The 24120-nt window shown below is 42.6% G+C and overlaps 2 protein-coding genes across 8 annotated transcripts in view; one reads left to right on the top strand and one right to left on the bottom strand.

Annotated features, from left to right (window-relative positions):
• The window catches only part of POMGNT2 (protein O-linked mannose N-acetylglucosaminyltransferase 2 (beta 1,4-)), an 86990-nt gene extending 75552 nt beyond the window's left edge, over nucleotides 1-11438 (bottom strand). For all 6 annotated transcript variants that reach the window (XR_008209575.1, XR_008209572.1, XR_008209573.1 and 3 more), the window contains exon 1: nucleotides 11273-11438. The gene's annotated coding sequence lies outside the window, so the exon portion shown is untranslated. The remainder of the gene's footprint in view (nucleotides 1-11272) is intronic.
• A 202-nt stretch (nucleotides 11439-11640) lies between these two features.
• Nucleotides 11641-24120, top strand: part of SNRK (SNF related kinase) — a 38405-nt gene continuing 25925 nt past the window's right edge. Inside the window, exons 1-2 of one of the 2 annotated variants that reach the window (XM_052695893.1) lie at nucleotides 11641-11879; nucleotides 23305-23403. The gene's annotated coding sequence lies outside the window, so the exon portion shown is untranslated. Of the gene's footprint in view, nucleotides 11880-12331; nucleotides 12352-23304; nucleotides 23404-24120 lie in introns of those variants that run through there. The other variant, XM_052695894.1, reaches the window with a different exon arrangement.

Raw genomic sequence — 24120 nt, 5'->3', positions numbered from 1 at the left:
AAATGGCAGCGGCCATATGTGGCTGGTCCCTGTCTCCCCCATGTCACTCCTGCCTCTGCCCTTTGCTCATACTCCTCAGCACCTACACTTGAGAGGTGACACAGTGTTACACCCCATGTAAGGGACATTCTGAGTTGCTGGTTTGTGTGAAATTACAATTTTATTTCTGTGGACGGGTCCTGCTGTACCATAGTTTTAAGCTCAGAGGATCTTCAATTCATCCCTCAAAAATCGTGGATGCCCACTTTCTGGCACCTAAGTTTCAAAAGTCTGGCCTGAATCCTTGATGATCTCTCTTATCAGACATTGCACAGCCCTCAGACCAGTGACGGCTAATACACTGTCTATGCTATGTATGTAGTAGTACGTAATATTTCATGAGCAGAAAATGAGGTGTCATCCTTAACCATGAATTTTCTTCTCTTTTTTTCTAAAAATCCATGTAATAACATTTAGCACGGCTTAAATGTGCACCTCACATTTTCAGCCAGAAATATTTTTTTACCTCACATTAAATTTCAAGTTGAAAAATGGGGATGTTCTCTGTCAGCACAAATAGAAGTGAAAGATAATAAATCACTGACTTGTAAACTGTTCCTGAGAATCAATAAAATGTAAGCAGCTACAAAACAGAAGGTAGAAATACATTAAATATGAATGATAAGAAAGAAGAATAAGACTGAAAAACGATAAGGCCATGTATTTCGTTACAGGAGACAGATGTGATAGAGGATGGTCCTGGGCTGGTAAGAGAGGTTCTTCACCAAAAAAATCATCTGACTATGTATCCCTGTCCGCTCTCTCTCTCTAATGGAGATAGAATATATCACAAGAGTGTTGACAACTTTTAGAAACTTTACACATCACTGATTGCAAATGAAAAGGTAATGCATTCTACACATGTTCTAGCTCTTATCTCTCCTCCAGGGGAAAGCATTAAAGCCTCAGCCTGCCATGGAAAATGTAGTATTCAGACATCTGTGACCAGTGTGTGTAGAGAAGACAAGATAAGGTGCATATCAAGCCTACATCTGTGACAGGGGTCCCAGAGCCTCTAGAGACAGATGAATGAATGCATATGAAGACTGACTGAAAACATTCTAATTAAACCTTTGCTTTTCCCAGCAGTATTTGCTCTTTGGTAAATATTCTGTTTTGAAGGAAAAGCTTACCAAGAAAATTTAAACCAATATCCAATGCTTTTTTTTATCCTTCGTTTTCTTCAAAGAAATAAATAGCCTATTCTTGAGTAAAGATACTGTGTATACAGTAATGACTCCTTGGAGAAAGTTCAGCTTGCTGGTGGAAAGTAGTAGACAAGCTGTTATGGTTGCAGGATGACATTAGGAGCATGGGCAGGGAGAGAGACCTGGATCTTTGGAGAATAACAAGTCCTGAGTGGTAGTGGACAGATAAAATGGAGCATAGGTAGCTGTTGGGTGAACAGTGGCCTGTCGATCAACATAATAAGATGGATATCAGCAGTACCAGGCGCGAGCCCAACACTGGCTGCGTAGATGAGATGAATAAGGGACAGTTTCAAGGCTTCAGAGGAAGGCTCTTGAGTTTTACTGCTGTAAGTACAATCAGCTTTGTATGGCCAGCAATTCATTTTACTGCTTTAGAAACTGAAGAATAAAAAATGCAAATGCACCTTTGATGTGCTGATTACTTCGGGATGTACTAAGCCATGAACAGTGGCACTAATGAAATGTCTCCTGGGTGTCTTGGAACGTTGTGAGAGGACCCAGGAGAGGTTCCCTGGGAAACTGGAGATGAGCTCCAAAGCATGTGCAGGCTTGGCCAGCTGACAGCCACTACGCTGCACTCTGAACATGGCTGCTAGACGGAATGCAGTTCTGAGAGCAGCTGGTAGGACTAATTGTGAAAAGTCTAAAGGAGGGATACATCGGGATACATTTGTTCCCGGTTGCATGAATGTTCAGAGAGAACATTCTAGGAGAGAGAAAAGACCGACTGCTGGTTGATCCAAAATGAGGGAGAGGGCTGAATAATACTTTCAATTAATCTAAGTATTGATCTTAGTCCCAGATTCTGCTGGCCTGAATTCCACCTAATCCCCATGCCTGCTGTTTCCCATTGGCTGGCACCCCAAAGCTTCTAAGTAATTATTTCAGGGGTCTGAGCAGAGCTCTGAGCACAGAGGCACCTGTGTCTGCCAGTGTTAGGCACTGAGCAGGCAGATTTATGTGGATTTCAATCCAGAGGAAACTGGGCATTAAGGCAAGACTGTACCTCCAAGATGCTTGTAATGGAAGATACCTACAGACCCAATGCTTGTCCTGACTCCTCTGCGCCAAGGTCACCTGTCTACCAGCTCTCTCAAAACTTGCTCTTTTTCTGTATTGCAGCACCTCCAAGCCCCATCCTAAAGTGGGTTTGCTCTGAACCAGTAGAATCACAGAATGGATCAACTTGGAAGGGACCTTAAAACCCCCCCAGTTCCAACTCCCTGCTCTGGGCAGAGACATCTCCCACTAGATCAGGCTGCCCAGCGCCCCATCCAACACAGGGCCTTGAACGCTTCCAGAGCTGGGGCATCCACAGCTTCTCTTGGGCAACCTGTTTCAGCATCTCATAGCCATAAGAATTTCTTCCTTATATCTAATCTAAATTTACTCTTCTTCAGTTTAAAGCCATTACCTCTTGTCCTACCACTACAATCCCTGATGGAGAGTCTCTCCCCAGCTTTCTTGTAGGGCCTCTTTAGGTACTGAACACTGCTATAAAGTCTCCTTGGAGCCTTCCCTTCTCTGTGTTGAGCAATCCCAGCTCTCTCTACCTGTCTTCATACAGAATATAAAGAAAAGACAACCATAACATTTGTTCTCCTTGGCAGCATGATTCCCAAATCTTTGCTGATCCTTTCTCTCTTCCCACAAGAAATGAAGACCTTTGAGAAAGGACAGAACAGTGGATTTTCCCACGAAATTACATGAGGTGTGACACGACTGAACTTCTTACTAGCCACCTTTCCCCGAAATTCTATTATTGGAATAAGATCCTGGATCTCTCAAAGACTGCAAAGCTGTCGTAACAGTATTCAAAACTCTCCATGACTCAGCAGCGAGTCCTTCCCAGTGACCTGTAGATCAGATATCCTAAAGATCAGATATCTGGGGAGTGGGGTGTTTGGAGTGGAAAGAATCTGCCAGGTATGAACTCTAGTGAAGTTTTACCCATACTTCAGAAGAACTGCTGTTCCTAAACTCCCATTTCTTGTTAGAGATAGGGCAGACAGGTGTGGCTTTGACTCCAGCACAAGTCATAAATGCATTGAGCAGCTAGATTAGCATAATTGCTTGCCTCGTCATCAAAAACAAGTATCATAACAGTTTTATTACATGTACATGCTTGTGTTTTCTTGGGATGCAATAAAACAAACAGGTCAGTAATTTTAAAACAAGCAGTAAAATACTAAACTATTCAATGAGTAATTTAAAGCAAATGGTGAGAAAATGGTATCCTCAAGAAACTTCTTCCAAGCTGAGTTCCAATTACAGCTTATGGATATGTGAAAGAAAAGATAGGAAAGAATGCATTACCAGTCAAAACGGCTTACATTTAGGTTTGCTTTATTTTTGTTTCGTTATGATATATACTTTACCATAATTATACTCAGCAGTATTAAACCATCAGGTGTGATTCCAACTGGAAACGTTCTAAATGGGTGATTGCTTGAGAAATGTCCCCACCCCTTCTTAGTTCAAGCAATAGGTGAGGAATGTACCTCTTAAGGAGAGTATTTGGTTCCTGCAGATAAGATTGCAGAGTTGCTCCTAAAGAGCTTACATATTAGTGAATTGTAAGTGTTTTAAATACATTTCTAACAATTTACTTTAATTTCAGAGATACTGCATAAGATGGTAAGTTCATTAGTAAAAACAAAGAAGGTAAAACATCTTTGATGTTACAGCAGGATGCACCCAGCTGCTAAATGAAGCAAAATAATCTGTTGGGGTTTGTTCCCTTTACAGACAGCACGCTGTGGATGTGAGAGAGAACAATGGGAGCTGTGAGCAAGATGTGACTGCAATAGTCTGTCAAATCCTCCGTTTGATTTATAATAATAGGGTTACGCTGACATGAGGATACAACACAGCAAAGCACATATTCACTACGAGTAATATAGGCTCACTTATACATTACAGTACTATTAAATAAATAGTCTTGATCATTTTCTAAAATATTTGTAGAATGAATGCGGTTGCAGTGCGATGGCACAAACACTGCTTTGCAGGCAGCTATCAAACAGGGAGAAACAAAATTCAAACCTAAAATTAAAGGGCTCTTTTTTAACTTGAGTTTCCAATCTTCTGACTGATGGAGAGAAGGGAGTTGAAATCTCAGACATTCCCCTGGTTTGAGTCTAAGAAAGGCTAATTGTAGTTTTTCTCTGGAACAGAGAATAACCAGAACAGTGGCTTCTTGATACAACTTGCTCTGTTTCAGACCCCAAATAATCTGGTTTCTTTTGATTCTCTGCAGGATTGTTTGCAGGAAAAGGCTGGGTACAACTTCAAGAAGATGTCAACATTGTTTCAGAGATGTCAGCAACAAATCCATTCCAGCTACAAAATTGTTTCTGCAAGAACACAGAGAAATCCGTGCATTTATCTTGAAGACAACTCTTTCAAACAAATGTTCTAATTAGGAACCACAACATCCTATTTCTTTTCTAATCCTCTAGTTGTAAATGGACAACAAATGTCGTTGAGCAAGAGAATGTCATTGTCTAAACATGGAGATGGAATTTAAAGTTCTGCATTCAATTATGTTTGAGGGTTTGCCTTTCATTTCAAGTTAAACCTGGAGATTTTGAAACAATGTGGCTCCGTTATTGCTTCTCTTTTTTAAACAGTGAGAATGTTAAAGAACTTATCCAAGCTGCCAGTAACAGCATGGAGATCATCTAAAACACAGCAAACCTCTTGGTTGTTCAAATAACTGTGCATTGTATGAACACAGATATTTTGCATTGTCTGTTTCCAGCTGCTGTATTACATGACAGATCTTTTAAACTTGAGGTTTCTGAAGTCACATTTCTATTTCCTCTTTCCTTTTTTTCTAAGATACATTTGCTGTGAAAACGGTTCTTTCCTTTCTTAATCTCTCACAGAGACCTCAATTTCTTGCACACCTACTCAGCAAAAGCCATTATAAAAACACTGCTTTTCTTTTCTTTCCAGCCTGAATTGAGAAATTCTATGCACTCGCTAGCAACTCTGTAAATCAGAAATCTGATAAATTAAATGCATACCGTTCTTCTCAGTCTACATAAACAAGACTGAGTACAGAAGACTGAGCAGAAAAAAAAACACCCAACAAAGTAGAAGGACCATCTCCTGAGATTTGAGACACAGGCCAGACTGGAGTTGAGCTGTAGGTGGATACAATTTCCACAGCGCTTGCAGGGAAGCATAGACCAGGGCTGCAGCTGCTAATTCTTTGGAATGTGTGAAAAGTTTGTTAACACTGGAGAGCTGTGCTGCCTTTCCCTCTTCAGTCCATGGGATGAATTCAATCACGCTGCTGTAACCATTTGCTTTTACTGCACTAGCAGAGGTCATTGTGCACCACAAACAGATGTGAAAGTGAACACGGCATTCATCAGAACACTTCACCCTCCCTGCAAAAAAAGCAACAACAACCAACAAGCCCAAAATTGTGGACATGAATTTTTGAAATGTTTCATTTAAAAATGAAGATGTTGCACTTGTGAAAATGGCACCACTGGCCTTTCAGGTGAACTTCAGTTACTCCATGGAAACACATCTTGCTGTGTAAAACATGATTACTGCTGTTCCATGACTACAATTGCTCTCAAAGGTGCAATTCTCAAGCTTTCCTTCCAAGAATAGGCTTATTTTTAAATCTGTGACATTACTCTGTTGAGAAGCATTTTTACAGGTCTTAAGCTATAGGTCCCCACGTTAAATTGTGTTATTTTTCACAGGACACTGTATGTGATTGGTTGTTCTTCTAAGTGCAAGGAAAGAACTGCTGCAGTTTAACCAGGAATGTGTATTCCTAAGGATCCCTCAGTAGGTAATGTGTATTACATCAGACTTAAAATAAGTAACAAGGATAACGCTAAAATGGCATTTAAACACTTGCTTCTTTGGTCTTTTGACGTCTACTGACGTGGCACTGTGGAATATAGGTCACATTCTAGCCATTAGCACTTACCACTTCTGTAGCAAATGTTGGAGTTGAGTAATTTGTCAGCTGATCAGAATTCTGATTTTAACACAAATCACTTGTGTACCTTTTCCTTATGGCAGCATTCATAAGATTGCTTTCATGTATTTCCTACCATTCAAAACCCATGCTTAATAAAGCAATTAAAAGAATCCTTTCTGCCTTTTGTTTTCAGACATAGATTTGTTCTTCAGAAGCCTAAGGACAATTTTTGTAGGACCTGCCTTCCCTAGGTCCTCCAAGGCCAATGCTGCATTCTTTATTCTTCTGCCCTGGCAAGGTGGATAGGAGATTTTCAATATTTGGTTCATATGAAGTCTTCACCAGCCAGCATGACACCTGCATGAAGAAACTTAGCACCACGCTCCATATTGCAGCCTCACCTTTCCCTCTCTCTTGAGTCAAACTCATGATTACTATGAAGTTACACATTAGCACTGAGGACACTTTTCTTCTGGGACTGACTCACATTTTCTCACTCCAGCTCTCCTGGAAGAGTTACTGGGAATTCCTAAATAACTTGGGCCAAGCCCAAAACCACAAGTGAAAAGGAATGCAAATCACCAACCTTAGAACCACTCCTAACTCTACTGTGTTTAATCAGTTTATCACCTAAAACACTAATGGCATGTCTACAGACCTTGTTTCTACCTTCCCTTGCAGACTCATACCTTTTTATCCTTTCCAACTGAGGCACTGTGAGGCCACCTCACAACTGACTTCATTCGCAATTCCTATGCTTGATTTTCTTTGAACATCCTGTTCCTTTCTGAGTGAAGTGGGAGCTTGTGAGCTGTGTCCTCAACTCACAAGAGCTAGACGTGGGACAAAGGTATCAAGGGAACAGCAAAGTTTCTACACTACTTCCATGCCAAGCAGAACTCAGAGTCTGGTATTTTTGTTGCCCTTGCCTGGGGTAAGTCAGATAGTGTTGCATCCCAAGATTGCTCTCCATACAAGGGCTGCCTGTCCTGTCTCCTGCATTGTTGCCTCTACTTTATGTGTCACCAGCTGGTTTGGCTGCCTTGCTAAAAAGCAAGCAACACATGAAGGGATACAGTATGTGCCTCCTTCAACGTGGACAGCAACTCTAATAGTCCTCGGCTCTGGTGGGAATTGCTGTTTGGGCGTTTGAATTCCATTCCCCTTCCTGGATGGAGGAGAGACTTTTGTAAAGACCTGTATTCCAGAAGCAGTCTAAGGGCTGAGCAGAGGATGGTAATCACTTCCTTTGATCTTCTGGCCATTCTGCTGGCACAGCCCTGAGTGTTGCTGGCCACCACCACTGCCTGGAGCCTTCTGGCTTGGGTTTACCCAACCACACTTGGGACCCCCATTTTGCAGATCTGCTCCCCACCTCAGCAGCCTGCAAGGTGTCTGTCTGTCCCAGGTACCTTCTGTCCTGTCTTAATTTCACAAAGTTCCTGTCATCCTGTTTCTCCACTTTAAGACCTTCTGAACAGCAGCTTGACTGCATTGACTGATCCCAATAAGCTGCTGTTCTCTGCGAACTCTATGAGAGGGCACTCTGTCATCTCTAGGACAAGGACATGAAACAGGGCAGGTCTCAGGATAGAACATTATGGTACTCTGCTTGCTATTAGCCTCCAGATAGAGCACAGCCTTAGAGCATAGCCCTTATGCCTATTATGTGACCAGTTCTTTGACACGTGGTTATCCATCTGTCCAGATCATAGTATTCCAATCTGGAGACAAGACTGTGGGAGATGGTGCCAAAAGCCTTCATAAAGTTAAGGTAAATGATATCAACTGCTCTCCCCTTGTCCACACTCACTCATTTTATTATAAAAGGTGATCAGGTTGGTGAGACAAAGATTCAGCCTTGGCAAAGGAATGCTGGTTATTCCTTGCTGTGCCCACATATGTGTCCCAGGAGGATCACACGGGCTGTAGTGAAGCTGACCAGTCAATGGTTTCTCTTTGGCTTTTATTCAAGATGAGTACATCTGCCTTTCTACAGTCTCTGGGGACCTCCCTTAGTTTCCATGACCTTTCAAAGATAAACACAGACCAGCAGGGACATCAGGCAGCTCCCTCAGCATCCCCAGACACAACTCAATCAATTCTATGGATGTTTATGCACTGAGCTCTCTGATGTAATCACTGATTTGATCCTCGTTTATTCCTGGCTGTTTTCCTTGAATCCAAAGCACATAGACATAGGAGACTGCCAGTAAGTCTAAGGCAAAGCTGGCTTTGAGTATCACAGCAATATCTGTTTCCACTGTTACTAGATCATTTGCCTCATTCAGGAACTGGCCCACATTTTCCTTTTTCAGTCTTTAACTAAGGAAGCTGTGGCAGAAGCTTGTCTTCTTGTCCTTGAGGTCCTTGCAGATCGCAACTCTAGCTGAGCTCTGATCTCAGAAAATAGACTGTACGCGATTCCTTTGGACGTCTATAGCAGTTTCTACTTCACCTCAGAAACCTGAGTTCGCTACTCTGATGATAGAAATGTACTAAACTTTCAGATGTAAGCACAGAGACTATTAAGAAATGTAATAGCTGAATGTCCTCCATAACTTTCAGTATAAATTGTACTCTCCTATATCTGTCCAAAGGCAGCTGCTTTGTTCTGCTTTGTCAGGGAAACTGTTAATAATTTAATAATGAAAGGGAATTAATGAGGCCTATGGATTTGAGCCTCACGCTCAGATTATCCAGTGTCTAATGAAGTGTGAATTTTGACTGAAGCTTTTTCCACCCTGAGGGGAAAAAGCCACTCTCATCCATGCGGGTTCTCCTATGACTAATAAAGGGTGAGATCACACTGCAGCATTTGCTTTACAGGGAGTACAGGTAGGGTTACTCTCTAGTACCTAGCCCTAGTTTTATGGCACTTAAGAAAACAGGTAATTCTGTAGAGATCTACCTCTTTAGATTTGACCAGTTTGTTAGGAGTTAGTAGGGAGGACAGACAGACAGACGAAGACTGGTCCAAAGTCTCATTTGCGTTGAAACATCCCCAAATTTTTCATTACTTTGCATTTCAAACATCTCAGTGGAGAGGTGCAAAATAATTTACATTAGGTATTAGCCTAATTTTTGAAACAGGGGAACTGACATGACTCATCTTTTGAAAAACACATCCCTTCTCACACGTAGTAGAGCAGACTAACAATTTCATGTGTATTTACATACTCCATGCTTTTCACAGGTGACTTATACTCTTAGCACCCTACATAAAACAAGGTTCCTTCTAATGTGAGCCAGTAAGACTCCTGTAAAAACAAATACTGTCTACCATTTTCTGTCTACAGTAGAAGGCTGAATTTAGCAAAAAGGAATGTTGTCTGGTCTGATTTGGACGCATACACACCATGAGCAACCTCTCAGATACTCAAGGCCATTGCTGTCATCTTGCCTAGACGAATACACACAGGCTATGACTGATGGATGAGCTGCATTTTTGCTGTGGCTTAACTAACGCATATTACTATCTCTTAAAACCAATGTGGAGACAAGGCACTGTACTCTTATTGTGAGGTAAACCAGTTGAGGACAACCAAAATCAGTGCTATGCTGCTGACCTCCCCTAGCTGCAGCTTGTCTGACTTCACAGGCATGTAGCTTTCACATTAAATTTTCACCGCAAAAAAAACCTCACAAAACCAAAACAAAGCTGTGCCCCTGAAGTCAAAGCCCAGTGCAAATGACCACGTATGTGATGGCAAATTTATGTTAGCCTGGTGGGGGAATGATATTGGTCTCATCCCAGAAGCACGCAATGTAATATAGACAGAAATAAAACTGGCTGGAAAAACAGCAAACTAGCAAGTGCTGAATTCCAGCCTACTGCAAGTGCCAGACTCCTTCCAGTCCCTGTCATCTCCCCTTAAGTGTTGCATACAGCCTTGACCTTCTCATTCTTTTTAGACTCACATATGCATAACTACAAAGACTCATCCCTTTGAGAAAAAGAACTTTCGTGTTATACAGTAGTGACTCAAAGTACAGTAACTCACATTAACAATATCAAGGGCAAGAATATTCACTTTTCTCTTTGAGTGTATCCTTTTCCACTCACCCGCTCACCATTGTAAGCAAATGCACAAAGGCACAGAGTGGTTTAGAACCTGAGTAAATCTAAGTGTGATACTTCATGTTTCAACTCAACGGATAACGTGATTTCTAAGAAATAATAAAGAATAAAAGCAGCCTTTTAGCCCAAAAATTTTGCAAAGGGAGAGTTAGTAGCACTGAACTGAAGATTCATGATAACTTTAATACGTATACGGTCTTTCTAAGATTCTGCTTTCTCCAAGAGGCAAGTGAAGCATACAGAAAAACAAGTGAAATTATAGCTCTTTTAAACTAGAAAGTGAAATAAATAATCTAGGCTTAATTTTTACAGAATGGGAGACATTTGGCTCCATCTGGATGTAGCAGGCTCAGAAATCCCAGTGATGCATTTTGCACACCTTTACAAATGAAGACCTGAGAAATCAGGGGTGGTCAGGTAGTCAGAGACAGCGGGCTGGCCGTTGTCATCTCTTACATCAGATGTGTGCTGCAAACCCAGCAATCCAGGTCAGCTCAACAGCCCCAGCTGTGCAGCACAGCATGGGCTATTCACGAAAGGGCGATCGCTGAGTTTTGTCAAAGCATGAGGAAAACAGAACGGCGTTCACCAGATATTTGCTTAAAACTGGGCTTCAGTATAATAAAGTTCTGTATTCTGTCACTCGACATACCTTACGCATTTTCTATCTGAGAAAAGCTGACTTTGACATGTGCCACTTTAAATCCCTTCCCTTTCCTGGCTATGCAAAGAGTTTCTTTCTGCGATCTCTGGAAGAAAGTCTTCACTTATCCCCGATACTGAGCGACGGCTTTGCTCACAACCTTTAGCATGTGGGAGCTGCACCGCACTAAACGAGCACGTGCTGCCCTCTGAAATACGTGCACAGCCGCACCCCGGCCTATTTCCTCGTGCTTCCCGTTCCCCTCACTACCCGTGCTTGTATCCCAACCCCACCACCTAGCGCTCCGGCCCTTCGACGGCACGGGGCAGCTGAGGGGCGCTGACCTCGTGGGCTTCACTTTCTCCTCAGCCTTCCCGCGGTAGTCATCAGGTTCCCTTCTTCTTGCGGCCATTTCCACTACCCGTGTTTAGAAACGACAGCCCGACACGAAAGGGAACGAGCCGGCCCGGGGAGCCGTCAGCCGCGCACGCCGAGCCGCTCGCCGAGCCCCGCTTTCTCCTCAGGCGGCCTCACCCCGCCTGACGCGCCCGCCCTCCCGCCATTGGGCCGCCGTGACGCCAATCGCGCCGCCTCCCTTCAGCGCAGGCGCGGTGCTCCCGCCTTCTCGGGCTCGCGCGGGTGTCCGTTGGCCCCGCCCCCACCCTCTCCCCCCCGCCTCTCCAGCTTTCCGCGAGCCGCGGCCGTTGTTGTCAGTCGCGTCTGGAAGCCGCCGCAGCGGCGCGGCCCTGCCGAGCGTCCGTCATCCCGCCCGGCGCGGGGCGCGAGTTACCGCGGCTGCCCTCCCCGATCCCCGCGGCCCGGCCGATCTCCTCGCCGCCGTCTCCGAGCCTTTATCTCTCGTCTCGCCGCGCTCCCCGTTCCCGCGGGCGGTCGCGGCGGGCGCTGCCCATGCGGAGGGCGGCGCGGGGCGCGGCGGCCCGAGGAGACGCCGTAAGTTGCCGGGCCGCTCTCGGGTGGGGCCGCGGGGACGGGGCCGGCCCGGCGGGGTGCAGCGGGTCCCTTTCGTCCTCTCCCTCCGCCTTGTCGCCGCTCCCGTGGCTGCCCGGGCCCCGAAGACGGGCGGCGGGGCCCCGAAGGTCGTCGGTGCGGCGGGGCCGCGGGAAGGGGGCCGGAGGGGGAGGGCCGTTGTCGCGGGGCCGTGCGCTCGGCCCGATGTCCCCCGCCGGGCTGCGCCCTCCGTCCCCGCCGCGCTGCGCCCTGCCCGAGCCCGCGGGGTCACCGCGCGGAGAACGGCGCGGTTTGCCCCTCCGCCGCCCTGCCGGCACCGCCTGGCATTTTCTGTGGCTCGCGGGGGGGAAATAACGAACTGGAAAGCCATCCGGTTCGAGAGCCCGTCCGGTCGCGGGGTGTTTGGGGAATGACGGTGCGTCTTGCCTCTCGGAACCGGGTGCGAAGCCAACAGGTTTGTGCGGAAAGCGAGCCGGCGTCTTGTGCCGGGAGCCGGAGCGCGAGAACGAAGGCGCGAGCGTCCCGTGTTCCTCCTCCGTGCTCCTATTGCTTTTGTCGGTGCACCTATTGCATTGAGTGTGCCGCCTTGGGGTGCTGTGCGAATCGGTTGGCTAAGTAGGTGAGTCCCGGAGAGATCTCTGTGCTGTCTGCTAGGTGCCTTGTGGACATCGAGCCAGCTGGAGCTCCGCTGGTTCAGTGTACTTCTGCAGATGTTTGCGGTCGATTTAAAGGCTCAGGGATAGCTAAAGGACAGCTGCGTGTGGTATGTTTGTCTTTATAAGTCGGCTGAATGAAGTATTGGAGGACATCCGCTAGGGAAAAAGCTAGCGTTGGCCTGAGGATGGTTGGAGACAAATATGACCTATTTTTGCCTTAGGTATTTTTATTGGGAAGTGATGCTAGAACACCTGTTCTAGGTGGAGAAATCTTTAGATGGGGATATAGAAATTAAAAAAAAAACCCAAAAAAACAAACAAGCAAACAACAGCTCTGGGCTTTTGCTTATGCATGGACTGTTTTTTGCCGATCACCTTGCTTTCAAGTGCTGGTTATGAGCAGATATGCAAAGAAGTGGTTTCCTCAGTGGTACCATTGCAGTTCCTGGAACAGCTGAATTGTATTGTGTGACTTAGAGCCATCCAGCATGAATGAATTGCAAGCAAATCTGCTTACTCCTGCCCTCTGTAGTGCAGTCACTACTTAGTCATATAGGCTGCTCTTTGGAGTTGTTTATTCTGAATATACTTAGATCTCCTGGCTCTGGGGATGGACCAGTTAATGAATCTCAGCAAAATGAAATCTATATGAAAGTGTTTACGAGCAAATGATGGTTATGCTAGAATTAGGCAGCTTTTGCAAGGCACGCACCATTAAGAACTGGGTTAATGAGTGTTTCTTTTTTTAAGTAGCTGTAAGCACATCACAGAAAGTGGGAATTCAGGTGATAATTGTTTTGGTACAATTGCTTGGAAAGAAGGAACATGAAACAAGCTTAGAAAAATTAATGGTCATTGCTAACTAATGCAGTTAGGTTTTACCTTGTGAAATGTTGAAAGGTTAATTTGAATAGATTAGTACATGTCCTTTAACTTGGTGTCTGAAAAATCCAAATTTGGGAACTCAACAGCAGAAGGTAAGGGGAGGAAAGTCCAGTCTTGTCTCACTTTTTTCTTGACTATTCTAAATGGCCATGAAAGGAGTAGAGTGGTGGTGCAGTGCTCCAGGTGACTGGGAAGAGAAGTTAACCTGAATGCTGGGCAAGTGCTTGGTAAGCAAGGCATCTTCTAAGGCAGGGCGATCATCTGACTGTCTTGAGTGAATTTTGTGGCCCACATATGAGGGTTCTAACAAGAACAAGAAGGGGAAGTTGCATCTTAAATTTAGGGATAAACTGTCTTAATAAATGTGAAGCAAGGAGGAACAGGTTGCCTTTGCTCGTGTGTTTTTTAGGTACCAAAATTTCTGTACGGGTTAGCGATGTTCCTTGAATTGTCTTGCTGCAAGAACTAATGTTCCCATATGGTGTGGGTGGTGTGTCACAGTCACTGTTCCCTGTTGTGCTGTGGATGCATAGTCTGTCTGCCGTACGATTATTTTAAATAGCATGTTAAGACTGTGCATGTGAACACGGCTTTGCAGATACCTGTCTGCTTGCAGTAGTCATCTTCTTCATGCACTCTTCTGACCAACCTGGTCTCTTCTAAGGTCCGACTTCTGTACTTTCAGTCTCATATTTGAGTCATTTTGCAGATCTGCACCTTCAGCATATTGCTGCCCTTTATATCCTACTAGCTCTAATGCCGAACTCAGTGCCTTTGTCTTGCTTTGCTGCCTGTCCTGCTTTCAAGGGCACGGTATCCTGGTGTGGCTAGCACAAAATAATACAGTCTTTTTTCTTGTTTTTTTTTTTTTCCTACTTTCAAAAATGTGCTAAAACGCTTTAAAACTTGATGAGCTTCTATTCGTTTCTACTCAGTACTGTTTTCTAATTATGTCTTAAAAAAAATAATCAATGAAACATGGTTCAGATCCGGGACATTGTCTCTTACACATAGTGCTGAACTGCAGTTTGTGATGAATACACTAATAATAAATTGCATAAGCTGTTAACTTTAGTAACACATGAAGTGCTGCTCATCTTCCTTGCCACAGTACTTCAGTGCTGCAGCTTCTGAAATAATGTAAAGGAGCTGCTGTTTTAATGCACGTAATGTTATGTAAGGGCTTTAAGAGGATTTGAAAAACTGTATATTCATGCACAATTCTAGGATAACTTACCCTGTCAGAGTTCTGGCACACAAGTTAATTCAGTTAGCAGTGTTAAGAACTTAATGAAGTACAAAGGCTGTGTAGTTCTCATGCCTGCAAAATATGAAACAAAGTGATTGCTTTCTGAAAAACAATTGATGTCTTGAGTTGTGCAGTGACCCCTTACAACAGCATTGGGGCATATGTGCTACGCTGAATTTGATGGACTTTTTTGTTGGTGTCAGTGTCCTGTCTGCTTATAACTTACACCAACATGACTTGGGAGGTGAGATAACCGCTTAGATTTCTGTAACTTTAATTCACATGGAGCATGGTGAATTTGGGGTGTTAGCAGGATCTTAGCTAATAAGAGATGTTAGGAGTGAGGATGAGGCACTGAAATTGATAACTATAAGTTGCGATAGGTGCTGTTTCTTACAGTTTAGGTAGTTTGTGTGCTGCTTGGAAAACAGCAGCATCGAGTCAATTGAAGTACTTCAGTTCTTATGCTACCAGGTAAAGTGCTAAAGAAATGAAGTATCTGGAATTTGAGCTGAGATAGTTCTTAATGGTTCTTTTCTTTAATAGAAATGATTGCTTGTAATAGATGCTAACAGTATGCATGCATTTACTGGGGAGTACTTTGAGATTATGTTTACTGATTTCAGCTCCCTTGATACAGAATAAAAATCATGTTTGTGATTGTGAATTTAAACAACAAATATTAGTAGTAATTTATTAATGTTCAGCTATGCTGAAGCACTCATTGGTTAACAGTGGAATGTTGGGAGCTTCTGTCAATGGCTTTCTGTGCTGTCTACCATGTGAAAATCATTTGGTAACATTATAAATAGACATTTGAAAAGAGGAAAAACAACTCTTGAGAGTTCATGAGTATGGAGTAGATGAGGTGGTTCTTTTTTCTAAAAGAGTCCAGAGTGATGGGGTAGCAATCTGACTAGTTGGGTTTTTGCTGGGTTCTTACAGTAGGTTTTCTGGAAAGGCTGTTGCCAAGTCCTGTCTAAAAGGTAATGATTCTGTCATGAATCCCAGTAATGACTTCTGTTTGTTACACCAATAATTTCTTCACCAGCTTCATGTTCGTAGCTAATTTTGGGAGGAGGAACAAAGAGAAACATGTAGAATATCAAAGCCAAGGTTGGAGAAGAAGACACGTAAGATGGACTTCTGAGTTAAATACCTACCATGAGTTATTTCTCTTGCTTGCAAGGTCATTGAAATGCTTGCTGGTTTCTGTGATCATTAGGCTTGACTGATATCAGATCTCGATTGGTAAGGTTTATGAAGATCTGTAATTAAAACATCTATGTTAATTTCCTGTGGCTGAGAATTTCTCCAGCAGATACTGCAAAGTGAGAATTTTGATTATATAGCTGGATGTCACCATTCTGAAACAAAGACTAAGGAAGTACAGGAAACAAAGTACAGGAAGTACTCTTAAAAAAAGGTGGTTTTCATATACTACTTTACAGAAGGCAGTTTAGCAGAGATGATCATTTGAGAAGGTCTGGTATTCTCTGCGATAACATTTTAAGAGCAGCTTCAGATCTTAGGTGGTCTGTACTGCTGAAGCATCTGACATGTGAACAGGGTGGTGGTGTGTGTTTCACTGAACGTGTTTTTCTGTTTGTTTAGCTGCATGCTGGACTTTGGGAAGAGGCATGGGAGGAAAACAGACCTGGAAATTAACTGCCTTGGCAGTTGTGGCTGGTCAGAAGACTTTAAAGAGTGTACAGCTATTGCTGAGTTTATCAAATCCATGGAGTTGATTGCATTTGTCTTCTCTGTTACCTCTTAGAAATGGAAAGTGCTTTGTGAACAGCAGTGATTATCAGTGTGGTTGTGAAAGTATCTTGGGCTCTTAAAACATTTCACAACTAAAGGCATTTGGGATCATTGCCAGTGACTACTTACAGTGGTTTGTCTGTGGCTCATAATTTGATCACTCTCAGCACGCGTGTCCCTTTCATAGCCATGTCATCTATTCTGTGCTGAACCCCAACTCTCTCGGCCTGTCTCCATGGGAGAGCTGCTTCAGGTGCTCTGATCAGCCTTATGGCCTCCTCTGGGCCTGACCAACAGATCCATGCCCTTCTTGTGCTGGGCACCACACTGCTGCACGGGGGGCTTGTGGGAGGGAGTAGAGCAGGAGGATCATGATGTCTTGCTCTTCATCCTCAGGTTGTGGCAGGCTCTCCTAATTCTCTTGCAACATATTAAGCTAGTACACTTTATATTTTTCCCTAATCTATAACACTAACCACTCACACTGTAGCTCATCTGCAGGACTTTTATTTGTAGGTCCAGGAGCGTTGTTTTATGAAGTTTCTTGGCCTGTGAAATAATTCTACATCTGACTATTGCCCAAATAGTGGGCCGAAGAGTTGGAGCATTCTTATTTAGCGTCTGTTACTTCTAGTTTGGATTCTAAGAAGAATTAAGCTGAGGCATTAGTAACTCTGATACCAGCAACACATCCTAAAATAATAAAAACACTTCACTACACGCTTCACAAATGTTAAATGACAGAACTTAATTAGCAGCTGGCAACTCATACCTTCTCAGAGCAAAATTCTGAATATTATGAACTAGGGAATATGTAGAATGTGTAGAACCAGGGAATGTTATTAAATTATGCAAATTAATTATTTTGTTTATATGGGTTGTAGAGCTACCTGGCAACTTTTCTCTGTTCACCGTCATAGGTGTAGCTATGGGGGCTGGTAGAGGGATTTGCTGACATATCTTGACTTTTTAGTAAGAGTGCTGTGAGGTGAATGGTGCTGCTGTGGGAGCTAGCAGTGAGACCTATTATAAAAACAAAATAAGTGAAATAAATGTAGTTGATCTCTCAAGGTATGCGTGCAGAGTTGTACTGAGGAACTGCAGGAGTGGGAGGGTTTGTGGGTTTTGTCATCAGTGAACGGAAAGGCACAACTACACCACACTGTACAAGCATATCAAGTGGGAAGAACGTGTAAGATAGCCTTGTTTATGTAAGGGCAGAGTCCTAAAACCTGGCCTCTCCCCTTTGCTGTATCTGCAAAGCATTTGGCTGTAGGACAGCCATAGGTTGGTATTGCTTTGAGTACTTTTGGCAGTTGTGGAGGCACAGGTCACAGGAAAGCCAGGCAGGAAGGGCTTCTTTGTTGTGCTGTGACGCCTGTGTGTGGAAACTGAGGGAGCACAATTGTTCCAGACTGTAAGTCCCGTATTGTGCCAGTCTGCTCAGGGGATATCAGGTGCTGTGGGGTTTCACTACTTTGTAATACTGTGGAGGAAATGGATCATGACCAGATTTCAGAGCACGTAGTATACAGTAGCCATGCATGCTCTTCAAGCTTCATGTATGCAACACTGCATTCCTGTTTCAAGCCTGTTGACTTTCCATTATGTAAGAGAATCAATGAACAAAAGCCTCAGGAAAGCAGATAAGCACAGTGTGGTATCCTCACACACAGAGATGCTTTTATAAAAATGGACTGCCTTCAGAGACTTACAGATGGGGCTGTGAAGGTACCTTGCTATAGGATAGCAGATAAACACTGGCAGGAAACAGTGAAATAATAGGAAAAATCCTACTTGCCCTTGCCAAGTTTGTACACTGGGTACATACTTCCTTTGATATGCACTCAGATTATAACTACTTGAATAAGATACTTTCTGAGTCAAAAAGTTGCTTCTGTATCTATGATCAACTTGTGCTGAATTTTGATTTACGGTTTCTAGTTAGAATAGCAACGTAAGTCTTATCCTCAACTTGTATTTATTTAGTAAATAAATAGTTAGTGTAGGTGCTGTTATTCTTCTGAGACACAAGAGACTGAAAGGAGAAATGGAGGGTGACATTTAATTTGTGGATGTGTATAATGTGTACGTCCATAGCACTTGTCACCTTAAACTCCTCTTACAGAAAATGAAAACGTGCTCTTAAGAAATGATTCATTTGGTCTATTCTACCTGCTTCTGGGTGCAATTTGTTTGTGACTCGTCTGAATCTCCATTCTGTGTGAAGGCAGACAGGAATGGTTAGCCCTCTGGAGAGATGCGTGCCGGTCAAGATTACTTCAGGCTTCGTGTCTGTTAGACTGATAACAGAGGGAAGGTTTTGTTTTGATAATGCTGCAATGTTACATTGAAAGGGAGCCTTAACTCTGCTAAATTAAGAAGCTAATACAGGCATTAAAGCTGGGTGAACTAGGCTGGTGTTGCACTTAACATATAATCTAATGGAAACTTCATGGAAAGGATGGGTTGCTTACAGAAACAGTAATGTCTCTGAAATGTGCTGTTTTTTTCTGAACAGGCCTGTTAGACATCAGTCCAGATACTTCTAGAGACAACTGAATTGCTGTACTGTTGTTCAGTCTCTTAAATAGATGCATCTAATATTACAAAACTGCTTCTGCAGACCTCTGCTATGAAAACTGCAGCATCTGCGAGATGGGGTGCATACAGTGGTTGCTCTGAAAGTAATGCCTCCTCTTTTATGTTCACCCATGATGTCAGAGGCAGATGTTGTTGGTATAGCGGAAGAGGTTGAACTTTCCCACCGATATTCCTTTCCATGTTGTTGCTGTGTGACAGATGGCAGCAGAGGGACAGAATGGTGTCTGACACAGCAGAGTGTATAAAGCAGAGTTGTGGAATGGAATTCCTCCATGATGGAAAAATGGCACCCACTGAGATTCATTGATGCTTGCTGAGTATTTCTGGAGGCTGAACAGTGAATGCGAGCACAGTGAGGTGATGGGTGGTGTGTTTTAGCAGTGGTGACAATGACATGAAAAATGACATGAAAAACAAGCCACATTCTGGATGGCCATGCACAGCTGTCATACCACAAAATGAAGAGCATCTCATTCAGCTCATCTGCACAAATCAGCTAATGGTGGTGACTGTGTTGAAACAGTGTTTTATAGCTGAGATTTGTTCTATCAAATAGTGTTATTGTGCTTTGTGCCCTCTTTCTTGCTCCTAAAGTACTTCCAAAATTCTTCCTCTAGTAAGAAACTGAGGAAAAAATTACTTCTTGTCAGGATAATGGTAGCACTAAAAGCAAAATCAGTGGAAAGTATAAACATAACAACTGTGTTATCTTAATTAGAATACTTACATTGTAACCAAGCTTTGTATGTGTATGTACCATCAGGGTTTTGTCTCTTGTTTCCTAGTAGCAAACCATTTTTACTTTAGTATGTCTAGCAAGCTAGTGTTCAGATGTGGGAGCTTCAGCTCTGAGCATTTGTTTTAAAAGCACAGAATTAAAAGTTAGTCTTTTACTGAGCCTTTATGTTAAACTACTAATGAATCTATGTTAATTTCAGCTAATGAGAATGCAGCATTAATAAATATAGTTTAATTCCCATTTCTGTAAGCTTTTATCCTATTGATTACTGTCTGATGTATTTTTCTGTGGCTTAAGCATAACTGATTTTTTGCTGCAATAATGTTGGCAGGTTAATGTTTATGGGTTATAAACATTTAGTTTGTACAAACATTGCTGCAAATGTGCCAAGTGAACAACATACTTATGTATAAATCTTAGAGCTGAGTGTTGTAGATACTTAAATTCAGACAAATTACATTCTCTTACATCTGGCTGGCTTTGCTTTCTGCCCTCTGCAAGAATGGAACCTCCTTAAATTTGGAACAAATGCTAAACTAAAATGAGCTTTTTTTTTTTTTTTTTTTTTTTTTTATGGTCAGTCATCCTTGCTTCTTCCAGTACTGAAGTTCTGGTTTTTGCCATGCAGTAAGAAAGCTCTGTGTTGTCTGAACACAAATACAGGTATCTTTGAATCTGGACACTTTAAAGAAGGGTCTCTCTTAAAGCCACGTCTCCTCAGAGACCTGTTTTGTGGCTTGAGTCAGACTTGTAGGTTGTGATGAATTCTTCTGAATGGAGGTTTAAATCTTGAGGTTAATATTTAGGCAAGAAGAAGTCTGTAAGAAGTTGAGCATAGTTTATGGTGCTGATAGCTTATATAGAAGGTTCTCAAACTCTTAAAGTAGGTCAGCTTAAGATATTAATTTAGGATGGATTTGTGTGGATGATTAATGTCCTACTAGAAATTTTAAATGTGTTTTTTATTTATAAATAAAAAGTCTGGTTAGAGTGGTTTGTTTGTGTTTTTTTTTTTAATCACAGAATGGCTTAGGTTTAAAGGGACCTTAACAACCACCCAGTTCCAAATTTTGCCATGTGCTAGGTTGCTACCTACTAGATCAGGTGCCCATGGCCCCCTCCAGCCGGGACTTGAACTCCTCCAAGGATGGGCACCCACAGCCTCTCTGGGCAGACTGTGCCAATGCCTCACTGCTCTCCAAGCAAGGAATTGCTTCAAAACAGCTAACCCAAATCTCTCCTCTTTTAGTCCTGTCACTGTCAGACAGTATAAAAAGTTGTTCTCTCCCTTGTAAAAGCCACCTTCAAGTTGTGGAAGGATGCAGTGGAATCTCTGTAGAGCCTTCTCCATGCTGAACAACCCCAGCTTTCTCATCCCCTCTCCATAGAAGAGGTGCTCCAGTCCTCTGGTAAGGACTCCAGGCCCAGGTGGGGCCTCTCTAGGGCAATATAGAGGACAATCCCCTCCTCCCTGCTAGGCACACCTCTTCCGATGCAGCCCAGGATATGGTTGGCTTTCTGGGCTGTGGCTGCTGGCTCATGTCCAACTTTTCATCTGCTGAAGCCCCTAAGCCTCTCTAAAGGGCTGCTCTCAGTAAGTTCAGAATGTGCCATGCAGGCCATGTAGCCTGTTTAAGGATTTAGATCAGTGGTTTGGGGTGCAGCTTCTGTCACCTTATATTATCAAAGAACTGTAATAAAGCATTATATGGAAACAGTTGTGTTCAATAGCAGCCTAAATGAACAAGGGCAGGACAAAAAGCTTCACGTAAACCAACATATTGATCTGAGTAAGGACAAACCAGGAAATGTTTGGAGAAGAATGTCAAAGTCTATGAACTGACCTCCGTAAAAGGAATCACAAACTCAGACTTGAACAAGGTAGAGCTGAAGCTAGGAAGGAACCTAAATCTGTGAGTTGCTTCCAGCAGAGGTAGAGTATGGTAGTTCTTGTTTTGAGGCAGATGGTGAGTGTGAAGATGCACAACTTATCAGGAGACCAAATGCAAACAAGTGGTTCTTCTCAAAGCACACATGTATTTGACAGCTTAACTAGCTTGCTGTAGGGTGTGATACTAAAAACTGACATAGTTTTATAGAGTACTGACTTGATTTCATCTGGATAGAATCCACCAGATGTTATTAATACCTGTAAAGAAGGTTCTGAATCTGCTGGAGATAAGTAGGGTTTCATTATTTATTGCTGTTTGCTTTTGTCCCATGTTCTTCCTTTTGTGTCTCCTAATGGTTACTTACCAGGTAGGAAGCAACTGAAGATGGGTCTTCAGCAGCATGCCATCATCTAGTTTTGTACTTTCTGGAGTAAGGATGGGATGTATAATGTGATTTAGTTGATGGCAATAGAGGAAATTCTGTAAGACTAGCAGTGTGGTGTTGAGGAGCAGATATTGCCACCCAACTGAAGCTTCAATCCCTTAAAGCTTTTCTGTATAATAATCCTTGGTGCACAGTTTTAATACTGTGAAAGGCAAGTACTGAATTGGAAAGATTTGTTATTGCAAAAAGTATGGAGTCAATTTCCCAGACCCAGCAATCTTAACCTGATACAAAATTGTCCAAACTGGGGAAGTACTCTGTGCCTTGCTGTCTCAGTGCGGTAGAAAACTGCCTGCTGAGTGGTTCCCTTGGGTGTGAACAGAAGAGATGCTTGAAGCATTAGTTTTAAATCAAACCAAGAAAAACCTCATCTCTTCTGTCTCCTCTCAGATGCCTCTTCAGTGTTTGCTTTTCTCAGTTACATTTGCTTCCTTGCTACTGTCTTTCCTGTTGATCCAATGTTACCTCCCATGTATTTGGTCATAAAGTAGACTGAGAAGAAACGTGTGTTTCTTGACTTGTAGGCATCCTTACCAAATGGAATATGGATTTGAGTTTGGGTTGCTCATCTGTGCTGTATGTCTTGCAAGATGGGACATGTCAATGTAGTACTTCACCTTTCTGCATATGTAAGAATAGACTTACTTTGATTTGAGTATTTGATGCCTCTTAGAGGTGGTGCTTGGGGAATTACTTGAAAATAGATTCGTTGTTGTTGTTTTCCACTGGGAGGATTTAAATGACCATCCTCCAATATGCTAGGAAACTGCTTTGGTTTTCACTATTGCTCTTAAGTTCTAGCTGTGTTATTGTAGTTTATGGATGCGTAATATCCACCTGTACCTTGAATAATCAAATCCAAAAAGAGAAAACAATCTTTAACAGAAAACTCATTTGTTATTTTAGCACTGCATTTTGATGCTATGGTATCTGTAAGTGAAATAGTTGTTTTTGGAAGAATGTCTGAAGTAGAGTGCTTCAGAGCTGAATAAAGAGGTCCAGTAGCACAAAATCAATCAAGTTTTGTTCTTTTTAAAGCTTGATTAATATTCCTCCCAAAATAAGCACCAGAGAATAACAACAAATACTTCATGTTTATGTAATCATCGCACTTTGTTCCTTGGTTACGTTTTGAGGTTTCAAAAGTTGATTGATTTCATTCAAATTTTACAGGGGTGGAGGTGCTAAACTGCATTCCTGCTGACTTTATGGAAGTAGACAGCTGGATAGAGAAGAGGTTATACCATGATTCCAGCTGGGAGAAGCAGTAAGGTGAGCTTGTTAAGCATCAGACAATCCTCATAGGACCCCAAGCTTGTAATGGAATACATAGGAAATCAAGTTCATTAGTTTACTGCCTGTGAAATAACTTGTGTAGCAGGGAGTGTTTTTAATTTAATGCTTATGTTTCTGACTTGAGAATAGCTAATGTCAGGAGATGTTTGCTTGCCAGCTTCCTTTTCAGAGCTTTTCTTTTTGAAGTTTTGTTTTGAAACTGAGAAAATGTATTCTAAAAAAGAGAATATATTACAAAGAGCTGTTTTCTGTTTCATTGAGCTGGCGGTAAGCCATCTAGTTTTCATATTTCTAGGTGCTTTGTGCTTGAAGTGGGATGAATGGCTAGCTTTTGGATAACTACAGATGGTTAAACTCCAATCCAAGTTACAAGCACAAGAAAAAGTTTTTTTGGAGTGTTTTACATGTGAAATAAAATAAAAATAAGGCATGAGACCTAAAACAGGTTTGAATATGAACGTTCTGTAAAATGGACCTTACCTCTTGAAACGTGTGCTGGATTTAGTTGTAAGCAGGAATTCGGTACAAACTGAACCTCCTGTGGTGTCTCTGCTTCCTTTCTATTCTTATTGACTTATTGCCAGGGCTGCTGAAATACACAAACTTTTTATCACCAGTTTTCATAACTCTAGTCAAAATATTTAACCAAACTTTTTTTGTAAGCCACATGTTTTAATTTCAGCCTATAAAGCT

This window comes from Tympanuchus pallidicinctus, unplaced genomic scaffold (genome assembly GCF_026119805.1).
Source record: "Tympanuchus pallidicinctus isolate F22 unplaced genomic scaffold, pur_lepc_1.0 scaffold3, whole genome shotgun sequence".
Taxonomy (NCBI): domain Eukaryota; kingdom Metazoa; phylum Chordata; class Aves; order Galliformes; family Phasianidae; genus Tympanuchus; species Tympanuchus pallidicinctus.
This window is presented reverse-complemented; position numbering and strand designations above follow the sequence as displayed.